We start from the raw sequence: 15025 nt of genomic DNA on the forward strand, positions 1-15025 counted from the left end.
TGCTCGGCATCTAACACAATTTTACATAATTTCGCCCACTGCCTGTCGTCCTTGGCTACACGGTGAACTTCACAAGGGAAGGGCCACCATGGTTTCGGGTGAGCTGCGGCATCCCCAACACCTAGATCAGTGGCTAGCATTTAATAACAGATAGTGAACGCTTACCATGTGCTGCGTGTGCTATGGTCACTGATAAATACTTGTGGAATAATGAATGGGTCCTTTCAGGTGTCCCTCTGCAACGCCCACACCCAGTGCTTCGCCCCGTTGCTCCTGTGTTCCACCATAGAAATCAATTCAGGTCACTCACTCACTGCATCTGTCAGGCTGGATCCCACAGTATATGTCTACTGCTGAAGTGTGAACTCCTAGAGAACAGGTGCTGTCCTTGAATGAATTAGTTGTTTATCAAGGAGCTAGCAGCCCTCCAGTTAAGTGGTCTTTGCTTGTTTTGTATTTGTTTTTTAAATAAAGCTGTTATGTGCATGCACTAGGCTAGAGCAAGAAGCAACAAGCAATAGCAAAATGTTTGGTAAGTTAGGATAGGAGAAGGCCAGGGCTCCTTGGGAACATGAAGGAGCTGCTAACTCAGGGGCTTGAGAAAGTAATTGATTGATTAAGTACATAAATGAATGAACGTGATCTATTTGCTGGTTGTATCTACACATTTAGACTTGATAGGAGGCATGGGTTCTAACCTCAGCTCTGCCACGTGCTCGCTATGTGAACTGAGACAGTCAATCTCTCTAAGTTTCAGGCTTTTTAAGTGTAAAATGGGATGAAAATAGTACCTACCTCACAAGGCTGTTGTGAAAATTAAATAAGATGCACATACAATGCTTATTAAACCAGAGTCTGCACTACAATAACTGTTCCTCTCAAAAATACATTAGCTAAATTAAATGGTAACTAACCATGTCGTTGGAAGATGAACTTTGACAAATTACATTTTTATAATCTTTTGTTTCATCTAGCAGATGTTAGATAAAATTGTTAAAGGACTGATTTTTCAAATTAATACTGTAAATTATAAAGGTAGGTGCTCACATGAAGATAGAACTGGAGGTAGGTTTTGTCCATTCAGGGAAGCCAGGAGGAAACCGAGAGCTTGGGGGTTCTAGGAACTGAAATGTAGGTTCAATTCAGGACTCTAAAAAGAAAAAGATTTGCTGGTTACTTTGGAGACATCAGGATCTAACTCTTCAGAAAAGCTTCCCTGCCTTCCCAATGTAAGTAGTTACCCCTCTTAGTCTCCATTGTTATTCTATATCTCAGACAGCTAATCGTTTTCTTCAATGCAGGAACAACAATTTTAAGTTACTTTGTTTGTTTGTTTGTTTGTTTGTTTGTTTGTGACCCCACACACACATTGTCTCCCTCTCCCCAACCCCAGTCCACTAGAATGCAAGCTCCCTGTTGGCAAAGACAGTGCTGGGACTATGTGGTTCATGGTTATATCCTCGTGCCTAGAATGGTGCCTACACGTCATAAATTCCCAGGAACTATCTCATGGATGGATGGATGGGAAGCATCCACTCTGGTGGATGCTCAGTGCTTCAGGCTTTCCTTAGAACTGTAAAAAGTGAACTGATCTTGCAGCTGCCACAAGAAGAAAAGAGAAGTAGTGAAATTTGTAACCACAGACCCACAACTGAAGTCCCAAACCACAGGAACTCAGAATTTCCAGGGGAGAAACAAAGGAATATATGGTAGCTAAACTCAGGCCAAAGAAATTTTCCATGCACACATACCCACACACACACACACACACACACACATACACACACACAAATATACATGTGGAAACACACTATCCACTGACCTGGTGTAAATTAGAATTTCACTGGTTGTTTCTTACTTTAGGCACAATAATCTTTTTTCACTTGGCCTCTGGGTCACCACTACATACTGCCTCTTGGATATGCTTTCTCACTGTTCCCTCCTGCCCATTTCCTTTGTTGATTCCTCCTCATTTTCTCAACCTCTGAACACTGGATTGTCTCAGACTGGTTCTCAAATTTCTATTCAAACACTCCTCATAGATGACCTCAACTTGCCTCATGGCTGCAAATGCCATCTATACACCAACAACCTACAAGGATCTATCCTAGCTTTGACCTCTATTCTTTTTTTTTCAAAGACTTTATTTATTTTTACAGAGAAAGGAAGGGAGGGAGAAAGAGATGTAAAGAAACATCGATATGAGAACACCAATTGGTTACCTCTCATACACACCCTGACTAAGGACCAAACCTGCAACCCAGACACATGCCCTGACTGGGAATGGAACCAGTGACCCTTCAATTTTGCAGGACAATACCCAATTAACTAAGCCACACCAGTCAGGGCCGACCTCTATTCTGAACTCCAAATAGGTATACACGATGTGACTGCTGAACACTCTACCTGTATATCCAAATAGGCATCTCACCCTTAAAAAGGAGCCAGACACATGATCCAACCAGAAGCGATGAGATAGAATTATTGGACTTGCTAGAGCAACTAGGCCAAAGGTAGTCTTTGTTGAACTTGAAGCTAGATGGATAAACACCAGGAGCTAATGTGAGCCACTATATCATGGGGAGAAACGATCTGAGAATGAAGCTAATACAGAGGAAACAAGAGCTAAGAGATGAAGAAAGAAGGAGAGAGACCAAGTATTGAAGACATTATGTGAGATCCTAGACCTGGCCATAGCCGAAGCTAGCATATTGCTATGCTTCTCAATTATGAGAGCCAATAAATTCCCTTTTTAAGCTTTGGCCACATTTTGTTAGCTTTTCTATCACTTGCAACCAAAAAGTCCAGATGAGAGACCTAATTCCATCTCTGTTTTTCCTGCTTCATCCACTAACAGGAAATCAACTGTCTAAAGTATGAACCCTGAGAAAGAAGACATTTACTAAGAAGGGATCCTGATGACTAACTGAAATCAAATTAAAAAAAAAAACAGACCCTGCCAGCCATTTCTACACGGGGGCCTCTCACACAAACTACATTTCAAGGAGAGGCCTGCACTGAATCGTCCACCTCTGCAATGAACTGCCTGCCTGCACTGTATTTCTACCACCCGAGCCAGCCCTTACATAGGAGTTCCTGGAATCCTATTTCAACCAATAGGACTCCAGTTGGAGCTGTACAGCTCTGAGCGACCAGAGTGGCTCTCTTCTGACCAATCAAGGCAATGCCTTCTGGACCAATCAAACTGCAAGGATTTGGAGGCCTTATTTGTATGAGGACAGACTAATCAGGTACCGGGACAGGGACTTTCATCCATGTAAACCAGCTCCCCTCTAGCTCTGAGAGTACACTTTCTCTTTCCAAGGAGGGTTGAAACTGTCTCCCTGGCTGAGCTGAAACACCATCTCACCAGAGCAGAGTGGTACAGATCAGCACAAACCAGAGCAGACTGGCACAGAACAGAGCAGACCAGCATAGCACAGAGCAGACCACCCACACAGAACAGAGCAGACCAGTGAAGAGCAGAGCTGTCTAGCCAGAGAGAAGCCTAGCCCCTGGGCTGCCTCACAGCCATGCTGCTTCACTGCTGTCCTGTATCACAATTCAGCTGTTCCACAGCAGTGCTATATGACAATTGAGCTGTTTCACACTGAATCAAGTTTCCTTCTTCACCACACCCCAAATTGGGGATTCTTGTTAGCATTGAATTGGTGCCCACAAACACCAGTTGACAAAAGTCATAGTCACTTCTTAGCTCAGCTGGCCTGTAAATGCAGTCCACACTATGCTCTCAGCATTTTCAGGTCAGCTTCTTCTCACCTTCCCTGTCAGCCTCACTCTCTGTTTCTACTTTGTGCTCTCTCTGTCCCAGAGCTCTCCTTACCTGAACTCAGTGAACTCACAAACTTCTAACTTCCAAGGTCCACTACGCTGTGTCCCTCACTGCTTCCCATGAGCACTTCCTGTTTATTATATTTACCTACAGTGGGCTATTTCTGTGCTGCTGATGTGTTTGTTTTAATAAGCAGACACAGGACTGGATGGAAGCCACTTCTGTCCCCAGGCTTGGAAAGCCCAATGCCAAATGGTTGGGCTCTGGGCACCGCCCAACACCACCAGTACAGTCTGTTCAAGTTCAAGCCTTCTTGTCCCAACTTTTACACCTACTGCTGCTTTTGCCTCCCTCCCTCCTGATGACAAGTTCAGTCTGATGTTACCTCTAACTCTGTCGCCTCTATCATTGCCATGCCACCTAGGACCTTTGCCATTTCCCCTAAGGGACCTTAGAAAATTTTATGAAATTATACCTTAATGGTCTAGAGAAATCTAGCTTCCAAACACAATTTCACTACCACTACAATGATGCTCTTCCTCCTCAAATAAGGTTGTTTTTCCGCCCTCCAACAGGCAAAGTAGTCATTCAGATCTGCCAAGAAAGGAAAAAAGCTATTGTCAGAATTATACAAGAGAAGAAGACTTTTTCCTTCAGTTTTGCCTAAAACACATGGAAATAACAGAGTGATGAACATTTCTCTGAGTGAAGATGACAATTCACTCTCATTCCTCTGCTTTTATTATCTTCCTTTCATTCAATAACTACAAACTGAGTGGACTTCTATGTTCTTGTCAAGCCCCAGAAAAGTAAGTTGTAACCATTCAACTCAATTTCAACAAATATTTAATTCAGTATCTATTACCTGCCAGGCACTGTGCTAGGTAAGGGCATACAAAGGAGAATAAGACAGGCAAGATCGGATTCTACTCTGGTAGGGTAGAAAAGATGCAGCAAATAAACATGTAAACAAGTAAGTGAATGAAATTTCCAACAGGAAGAGGTGGTATCAAGAAAATATGAGGGATTAAGGTATTTCAGAGTCAGGGGTATTATTTCAGGTACAGTGATAAGAGGACACTGTTCTAAGGAGGTCATAGCTGAGTTAAAAGCCAACTGAAGAAAAGGTACAAGCCATGTGAAGATCTTTGAGAGGAACCTTGCAGACAGAAGGCGAGCACATGCATGGCCCTACACTTGGAGCAAGTTTGATGTATTAGAGTCAGGGCTGGTAAAAGAGGGACCACACCCAGTCTGCTTCCTCTTTTGTATAGCCCAAAAGCTAAGACTGGCTTTTACATATTTAAATGTTTGGGGGGGTGGGGAAAGAAGAATATTTCATGATGCACAAAAATTATATGAAGTTCAAATTTCAGTGTATAAATAAAATTTTTATTAGTATACAGACATGCTCATTCATGTATAATATATGTTTTCTGTGGTTGGTTTCATGCCTTATTGACTGAGTTGAGTAGTTGCAGCAGAGACTGTAGTCTCTAAACCTAAAATATTTACTGTCTGGCCCTCTGCATAAAGAGTTTACAGATCCCCATGTTAGAGGAACAGGAAGAATTATCTTCTTAGGCTTGAGATAACCTTGGATTATCAAAAATTAAGTTCTTTGATCATTTGAAATCATTTTGCCGGCAAATAACAGAAAACCTGTTTCCGATTGACTTGCATAATGTGGAGGATTAAAGATAGCCATAACCTCTTTGATACTTTTCCCATCAAGAGGTAGAATTTATGTCATCTCCTCCTGAGCATGGGTAGGCTTCATGCCTGCTCTGTGCCTATACAAACTTGGGCCTGAAAAGAATGGCAGCTTCTACTTCCTGTCTCCTGGAGCACTCTCTCTGGTAGTCACAAGTCTGACTGCCTTGAGATGGCCTTGCAGGAGAGGCCATGTGGACATGCTCTGGTTAAAGGTCCCAGCAGAGCCTAGACTTCCAGCCATCACCACCAAGATGCCCAATATGTGCAGGAAGCCATCGTGAACTCTTCAGACCGGCCCATTAGCCAGCTGAACAACACTGAGTGACCTCAGTTGATGTCACAGATGAATCACCTTGCTGAGTCCTGCTCAGTTTCCTTGTCCACAAAATTGTGAAATATAATAAAATATATACTGTTTTAATCCCCTCCACTTTGGGGTGGTTGTTTCACAGTGATAGACAACATAACAAACAACACAGAAATTTTATTATCACACATAATAAAAAGTAAATTTAGAGGTAGATCAGGGTTCATCTACAATACATCTTGGTACTGCTTTTCTGCAGCTCCTTTGGCTCTGCTCTTTCCTTTGGGTTGGTAGCAAGATGGCTGCAATAGTTTCAGGACTCATTCAAACGTGACAATGTTCAGAGGAAGAAATTGTTCTTAAGAGAAAGAATATGTAGGCTGATCAGAATCTACCCTGGAATTGGGGATGGAGTCTCTCTACCTCTGAGTCACTCAGGAAGGGATGGATGCCTTCCTGATCAATATTGGTAGAAGGGATGGGACTTCCGCCAAGATGGAGATGTAAGTGGAAACACCTTGCATCCTCACACAACCAAATCTAAAAACAATAAAGTTTTAACAACAATAAACGCAACCAAACCACACAGAAAATCGACAATACGGAGTCCGAAAACAACGAAATGCTCAGCTAAACCAGTGAGAGGAGCGAAGCGAGCAGCAGATAGGGTTGGCCAAAAAGATCCCCAACTGGGGTGGTGCGCAGGCAGCCGAGGGCGCGGATCCCAGGTGCAGGCTAGCTACAGGTGGGCACAGGGAAGAGGCGCAGCTGACTGTCTGTAGTCGGTCACGCATTTGCGTGCAGATAAACCAGTGAAGAGGCGAGCATTGAGATCGAGCGGCGCAGGGCGGCAGACTCGCACATTTCCGCTCAGATAAACAGGTGGGGGCGAGTGGTGAGGCCGACTGGGCGAGCGGAGAGAACCGCAATTGCTCCCTCTCTGACCCCGCCCCCACATAAGCGTCACAAAACAGCGACCTGGGTGGCCTCACCCTGGCAAACAACCAAGGCTCCGCTCCTCATACTTAACAGGCACAAACAGATAAAAACATGGCTCAAGAACAACTCAGAGCCCCAGAGCCAATAAATCTAAGCAATGAAGAAATAGCTAAACTTTCAGATGCACAGTTCAAAACACCGGTGATCAGGATCCTCACAGAACTGGTTGATTTTAGTCACAAATAAGAGGAACATATGAAGGCTAAACGAATTGAAATGAATGGTAATGCACAGGAGACCAATAGTAATGGAAAGGAAACTGGTACTCAAATCAAGGGAGTAGACCAGAAGGAAGAAAAAAGTGACCAAATAGAAAAGAATGAAGAAACAAGAATTCAAAAAGATGAGGAGAGGCTTAGGAACCTCCAGGACATCTTTAAACGTTTCAACATTCGAATTGTAGGGGTACCAGAAGGGGAAGAGGAAGAGCAAAACGTGAAAAACTTACTTGAACAAGTAATAAAGGAGAACTTCCCCATTCTGGCAAAGGAAATAGACTTCCAGGAAATCCAGGAAGCTCAGAGAGTCCCAAAGAAGTTGGACCCAAGAAGGAACACACCAAGGCACATCATCATTACATTAGCCAAAATTAAAATGAAGGAGAGAATCATAGAAGCAGCAAGAGATAAGGGGACAGTCACCTACAAAGGAGTTCCCATCAGACTGTCAGAGGATTTCTCAAAAGAGACCTTACAGGCAAGAAGGGGCTGGAAAGAAGTATTCCAAGTCATGAAAACCAAAAACCTACAACCAAGATTGCTCTATCCAGCAAAGTTTTCATTTAAAATGGAAGGACAGATAAAATGCTTCTCAGATAAGACCAAATTCAAGGAGTTCATCATCACCAAGCCCTTATTACATGAAATGTTAAAGGGACTTACCTAAGAAAAAGAAGATAAAAAAGATGAACAGTGAAAGGACAGCAAACTCACAGTTATCAACAACCACACCTAAAACAAAAGCAAATTAAGAGGACAGCTAGATCAGGAGTGAACCATAGACATGAAGATCACGTGGAGGGTTAGCAACAGGGGAGTGGGAGAAGGAGAAGGGGGGAGAAGTTACAGAAAATAAGTAGATTTTCTATTAAAAAATCTCTATAAAGACAGTAGATGGAAAATAGATGGGGGGAGGGTAAGAATAGTAGGGGAAATACAGAATCTAAAGAACTTGAGACACGTGTTCATGAACTAAAGGGGGGAATGGTGGGGGAGGGGTGTGCAGGGTGGAGGGGAATGGGGGGAATAGAACAAATGTAATGGCATAATCAATTTTTTAAAAGCCTAAATAAATAAATAAAACAGAAAAAATATTGGTAGAAGGAAAGTAGGAAGGAAATAGGGAGGAAATATATAAGTGGATATTGGATCAGCAACCCACTGTGTTCAAGGTATCTTTCCCATCGTCATCCATTTAGTCATTCATTCACTCATTCATCCAGAATATTTTGGTTGAACCATGTGAATCTGCTTTTTAAAATAAGTCAAACATTGTCAAACAACAATAACATCAAATTGTTACGCATAATATGTAGCAAGCCTTTACCAGAGTGGCAGGCATGCAGCTAGATGTTCCAACCAGATATGTAATCTGCAGAGCACAGTACAAAATGAAAATGTAGAGCCCCTCGTTCAGAAATTATTAAAAAGTTCAAGATGGCAACAGCAGAGCATTAAAAAGCAGACGTGGCATCCTTGCAAGTCCAGGACCCTGTGTGACTGCAGAGGATGCAAGCCCAAGCAGCTGGCGCTGGGAAAGAACAGGTGTCCACAAGAGAGCAGCAGGGGACCTAGTTTACACTAAGGGTCAGGGAGGTCCCTCTGAAGAGGTGATAGTTAAGCAAGGACCTGAAGGATGGACAAAAGTAGCCAGGTGACAAGTGGAGGAATGTGGATCCTCCATGTTCCAAGTTGATTCAGAGGCTTAGGGTGGCCTGTCACCTGGGGTGATGAGGCAAAAAGATAAAGGTAATAGATCCCTTTTCCATCTGTGCCAACTCAGACCTATTTCCCAACCCTTTTCTGTGTTCCAGATCTTAACACTTGGGTAATCTACCCACATAATCTGATCCTTCTCCTTCAGCACCATAGATGGTCAGGATAGCCCTGCTGGGGCCCCAGCCCTGCTCCTTGCAGTGCTCAACTTCAAGGGCTCCCTAGGTCAACAGCCTAACCCTCCAGATCAACGTGGCAAAGCTTGTCATAAGCATAGAGTTCTCCTGGTCTTCACACTCCTTTAACCCCAAACCATGAAGACAGCCAACACTAATTGATCTCAAAAAATTTTTATCACCAAACCCATACCTTTTCCCTAAATTCACTTTATCCCACTTTTAGTCCTACAATATTCTCTTTCTGTATTGGATCCTATGGAAACATGGTGTTGTGGGCCACCAAATTGGTTGTAAACAGAATCAGATGAGAAGCTTATTAAAAATACAGATGCACCAGCCCCATGCCAAACGTAGCTCTTCTATTTTTAACAAGTTCCACAGGTAATTCCAACATAATGCCAGGTCTCTGAACCATTGCTTCAGCAAGCTGGGCAAAATAAAGGGGGGAAATCCCAGTTACTGGGTAGAAGTCAGAAAGTTCCATTTCTGGCATTAAATGTGACCCCTCAGGCAAACAACTTTTATTCAGTACCTCAGTTTCCCCCTAAGTAGCATGGTAATGATTCTTTCATTACATCTCTACCCTGGAAGCTCACTGCAGCATAAAACTCAGGTTATTTTCCCATTAACTAGCCCCCCTTCTGGTGGCAGTATTCCAGTTCCCTCTAAAAACTGACTACCCCTCTCCCATTACAGGTAGGTTTGGTGGGAATATTAGTTAAGGTGCTCCGATGCACCCTGGCTGATCAATGGGCCAGGACCAAAATTTGGGCAACCATATTTCCTCTCTCAGGAAATTACATCTTGAGACAAGTGAGGCAGAGACTCAATATAAATGAAGTGGATTCATCCGGTAAGGGCGATCCCAAATGTCAGCCTGTTAGTTCCTGCTTCCTGATCTATCCAGGTTCCTATGTTTTCTGAAACCTAGTTTTCCACTTTTCCTTGGGATTGTGAGCAAACCCCTGGCCTTCTAATAAATTCTTTCTTTTGCTTAAGTGAGACAGAATTGGTTCTGTTGCTTGCCACCAAAAAATCCTGAATCTTAGAATTGTGATCTTTGTGTTCTATATAATAATAATTGCATAGCTTCCATTCTTGTAAAGTCGTTATGAATAACCACTCTATGGGAAGGCAATAGTCTTTTAATACTGACATCCTGGTTCCAGTAGTAACAGTGAAAATTCCTCAATAGGGTAAGTGATTATTCTCTTTCCTGATGAAATATCTCAAATAGGAACAGGCTTTGGGTAAGTACTCTTTCTCTAAATGAAGTTCATTGTTCTGGCCCTCAGGAAAAAAAAAAAGACAAGAGTTAAAGGAAAAGAGAAAAATGTTTGAGTTCAGTTTAAACCGTCTCCTCTTCAGCTGCGTCTCATGCTATACACATAAATTTAAGAAAAGGCCTGTTCTTTAAGTATTCAAAAAAGGGCTGGAGATTGTATTTAAATACGTATTTTAAATGGTGACTATTACAGAAAAAATAGCTTTAATGATTGAACGCTTTCTTCTCAATAGCCTCTTATTTCTACCCCCATCTCATTATTTCTTGCCTTGTTGTCATCTTCATTATCATAATTCTAGCTAACAGTTGCTAAGTATGTCTATGACCCAGGCATGATAGATGCTGGATGCTTTATATACATTACCTCATTTAATCCTTACATTTGCCCTTCAAAGTCAGTATTATTATCCCCATTTTACAGAGGGGAAACTGAGCTCTGTGAGGTTAAGTAAAAGGGCTAGTGAGTGATGGAATCACTTAATAACGCATTATCTGCATATCTCCACCTGTCCCCAAGCCTTCCACTGCGCCCCATTGCCTTAATAGGAAAGCACCTGCTTAGTCCAAGGCGTCACTGTGAAAAGTGTTAAATGTGGCATTGAATCGCAAATAAAATGGCAGCCGAACTCACTGCCCTTGTCATGTTCTGTTTCCCTGACTAGGCTGCAAGCTCCTTGAGGGCAAGAGCTGTTTTGCTCACTACAGTGGTGTCACACACTTCTGGCATAGAGGAGGTGCTCAGCAAATGCTTGTGGAGCTGACAACTGTCCTGTAGGGTCCTCAGCCTTAGGAACCATCTCAGGGTTAGGGGAAAGAAAATAACTCCTTCTCAGCATTAGGAGAAAGAAATTTATTTCACCTTTTAGGCACAGTGACAGTTTGGCTTGAAGTGATGAGGAATGAAAGTTTCTAAAAATCTGCTAGAGCAGGTATAAGCCAAAAGGCTGAAGCACCAATCTTACTTCTCCCAGGGACCAGTTAACTCACAAATGCTCAAATCCAGCTACCATGCTCTCCATTGAGGACTGGGAGCATAATCTTATTTTATTACTTTCAGAACTAGAGCTAATCTTGATTAGTATAAACCCACTATAAATACTTAACTGAATTCCTTTTGTACCTCAGTTCCTCAAATGCAGAAAACAGCCAAGTAAGAATATACACAACTGCCCTGGCTGGTGTGGCTCAGTGGACTGAGTGTGGGCCTTCTAATCAAAGGGTCACTGGTTCAATACCCGGTCAGGGCATGCATGCACTGTGGGCCAGATCCCCCAGGGTGTGAGAGAGGCCACCAATCTATATATCTCTTGCACATCAATGTTTTTCTCCCTCTCTTTCTCCCTCCTTTCCCTTCTCTCTAAAAATAAATTAAAAAAATATTTTTTTAAAAAGAATATACACAACAAATCAAAATTTCCTACCAAGTCTATGGGATTCCCTCAAGGGGGTCTCATTTATTCACTACTATTAGAGCCCGGCCTCTAGATTCAGGCAGCCCCTGAAGTCAGGCGTTGGCTGTGCCATGTACCAGCCAAGTGACCTTGTGCAGAACACCACCAACTGTCAAGAGCTATTAGGCCTATTATTAGGGACATAAAAAAATGTGATCATGCGCATTGCCCAGTGCTAGGCACATGACAGGCAGGCAGTAAACCATAGCTTAGTTATAGAGATCTCTCTGCCGGCCTCACTTACACAGTCAAAACAGTCAAAAAGTCCAGTTTATTATTGGTGTTTTAAAGTGACGAGTGTTATCTGAAGTCATCCTTCAACCACACAGATTACTCTCTCAACTTCTAAATTATAAGCAGAATTAACCAGGACTAAGGCAATGAAGCTCCTATAGACTTATTTATCACAACACTTCTGTCCTGAGCTCTCTCTTGGAAAAGATTCAATAAACTAAATCTATTATCATTATAAAGATCACTTTGACCCTTTTTAAAGAAAAATCGCCGTTGCTGTTGCACACACTTTGACTGTTGTATGGCCTGAACTTTGTTTGTATATTGAGACTCAAATGGAAGGCACAGACAAGTTTGATTTTGACTATAGTGAGCAGATGAAACATGCTGCCTCCTCAAAAGAGACTAAGCAGGCCCCCATCCTGCCTCTTTCAATTAGATCATTGGTCAGTCCTCTCCAGTTTCAACCAAAATGATTTCAAAGGTTCAAGACACCCATTAGATCATTCTGACTACAGATGGGCCCCTTTCAATGGGGAAAATTCTAACAGTGACAAGAGAACCCTTTGCTAAAGTTCGGTGTGACTACAGGACCTGCTTGAGCTACTGGGATGTGGGCAGTAGCCTAGAAGAATCAGAATGATGAGTCCCCCTTCTCCCTGCCAGGGCCAGTTGATCCGGATGTGCAGTGTGAACAAAATAACCTTTTGTTGTTTTAAGCCACTGAGGTTTTAGGGCTGTTGGTTTCTGCAGCATAATCCAGCCAACCCTGACTTGATAAAACAAAGATATAAATGCAGTTGACATGTATAACATACACATTTATGGTGCCATACCTGAATCCTCTCTTCTTGGTCAACAGTTAGTTTCCAGAAGCTAGTGGTTTAGTGGAACAGGGAAATGAACCTCTGAATTTCAGTCACTGTCAGAATTGTTTTAACAGACTGGTGGGGAGATGCAAAGAGAGATTCCTCTGTGCCAGCATCAGAGTGAGAAACACGATTCCTAAATCTGCATTCCCAGCTGGAATTCCCCTGAGTTGCTGCCAGACTAGCCCACTGACCCCTGGAGAGAATCCAGAGCAGGCTGTCTCTCCCTCATCCTCAGGCACTTCCCAGGTGAGCCGGACGTCTGGGGCTGACCTCAAACTGAGAACACTTAGGGATATGTCATCTATCCCAAGTAGCCCCAGCTCTAAGAAGCTCATGATCTGTCCCTCAAGTCTCCATGGAGGAAGGGCTCAGGGTTGAAGCCAATCTCATACATGTCATCTAGCTCCAAGCCAGCCCCTCCATGAGGGAATCAGTAGTCTTCCACATTTCTCTTCCTCAAAGCTGGAATGGAAAATATTATTCATTATTTTAATTTAGAAACACACATGGTCTGAATCCCAGTAGTAGCAATGATGATCATCTGCTGAGTGCTTTCCATGTAGCACTGTGACAAGCACTTCATGGCTATTGTTTTATTTAATCCTCACAATAACTCAATTAGCAAGGAACTATTATTATCTTCTTTCCTGGGGGGAGCATGGGGGGGGCAGGCAGTGACTTACAGCAGTCAAAGAACTGACTTAAGATCAGCCAGCCTAGGAGTGGGAGGGTTTATGCAAACCCAGAGCTGCCTCTCTTAGACGAGGCGTGCTGTGCTCCCCCTCCTGGCCATGGGGTTCCATTATGTTCCAGCTCAATCCCCACACCCAGGACAGAAAACAGAGTGTTCCTAGTCTTCATTTTGTTGCCAGCAACCTGATTACATCATTTCTGGTCTTGAACCAAGGTTGCTCCACTATGTTCCCCAGGAGGACCAGGCCCGCAACACCTGCTTCGGTTCTTTCTGCATTTGCAGAGAGAGTCTAGGAAAGTAACCTAAGAGAAAACAAAGCAAAGTGATTCAAGAGGGCAAAAAAAAAGACCCACAGAGGGAGAGAAGTCATTTCCCACCATGATATGTCTGTATAACTCCCTAGTAACTGTGGAAGAGAAAAGCGATCTATGGTTCTGTTGGAGAGCTTGAGGTGGAAACAGACACTGGGAGACCAAGAAGTGGGCAGAACCAGAGGCTGCAGCCAGGAAGCAAGGACAGGAAACAGGATTTCTGTTTTTCAAAGCCCAGAACAAAGATGACCAGGAGTTTGGCCGGAAGAGGGACCACCATCTCATACTTTCAGTGCAACAAGTGCAAAGTGCTCAAAATCAAAGATATTTGGGAAGGGATACATCACAGACAAATGGTAATATATGTAGAATATTCTCTGTCTGAGAACAGTCACTCCATACTCCTCCTCAGCATTCTATTATTTGACTGTATGCCTGTGCCTTTCAATGGGAAACCAGGAATGGGCTGAAATGTTCTCACCTTACTCACTATGGGATGCCCAACCTAGAAAATTAAGCTCGTTGCCACCTCCCCTTCTTTCTCTCTTTCATTTATTGCTGGTCTCTCTTCCTGGAATGCCTCTCCACTTCTCTTAACCTAGCTAATTCTTCTGCATTTTTAGGTCTTAGCTAAGATGTCACTTCCTCAAAGGAGTGTCACTGGGCTGTCATCCAAAAGACCGGAACATTTCTCAATACCTAAACCGTCAGGAGCTATGCTGGCTTGTAGGAACTGAAAGGATTCCTGATCGCTAAGTCCAAGGTGCTGACTGCAAGGACCAAGGTACCAAGTGCAAAGTCCAAGATGGCGATGGAGCACTGTGTGCAAAAGGGCGGAGTGCAATAGAAGTATAACTATATGTGCCTAAAAGAATTTAATCATTTCACACCACAGCCTATAAAGAAAGAAGGCTCCTCACCAATTGGGGAGAACGTGCCCTTAGAGCATGAGCTTCCTTGATCAAAGAATGAAATTTCTGCTCTACCTTACAAAACTCAGGGTCATTCTATTTTCATGAATGTCCTGGGTGGAAGGACCTTGGTTTGGTAACAGGAGCTATATTTATTCTGTGGCATAGATTGCTAGTTACCTATTCAGGTTCTACTCTCCCTTCTTTCTGATTAACACTGTTCCAATTTTGTTGGGGAAGAAGTTCTCAATAAAACACTGCATGTCCCAGCCTCCCTTCCAATTGGGGTGGCCATGTGACACAGAGCAAGCCAATAAGGTGTGAACAGAAGCTGTTAGA

This window comes from Artibeus jamaicensis, unplaced genomic scaffold, assembly GCF_021234435.1.
Source record: "Artibeus jamaicensis isolate MK-2021 breed Jamaican fruit bat unplaced genomic scaffold, CSHL_Jam_final contig_456, whole genome shotgun sequence".
Lineage (NCBI taxonomy): Eukaryota > Metazoa > Chordata > Mammalia > Chiroptera > Phyllostomidae > Artibeus > Artibeus jamaicensis.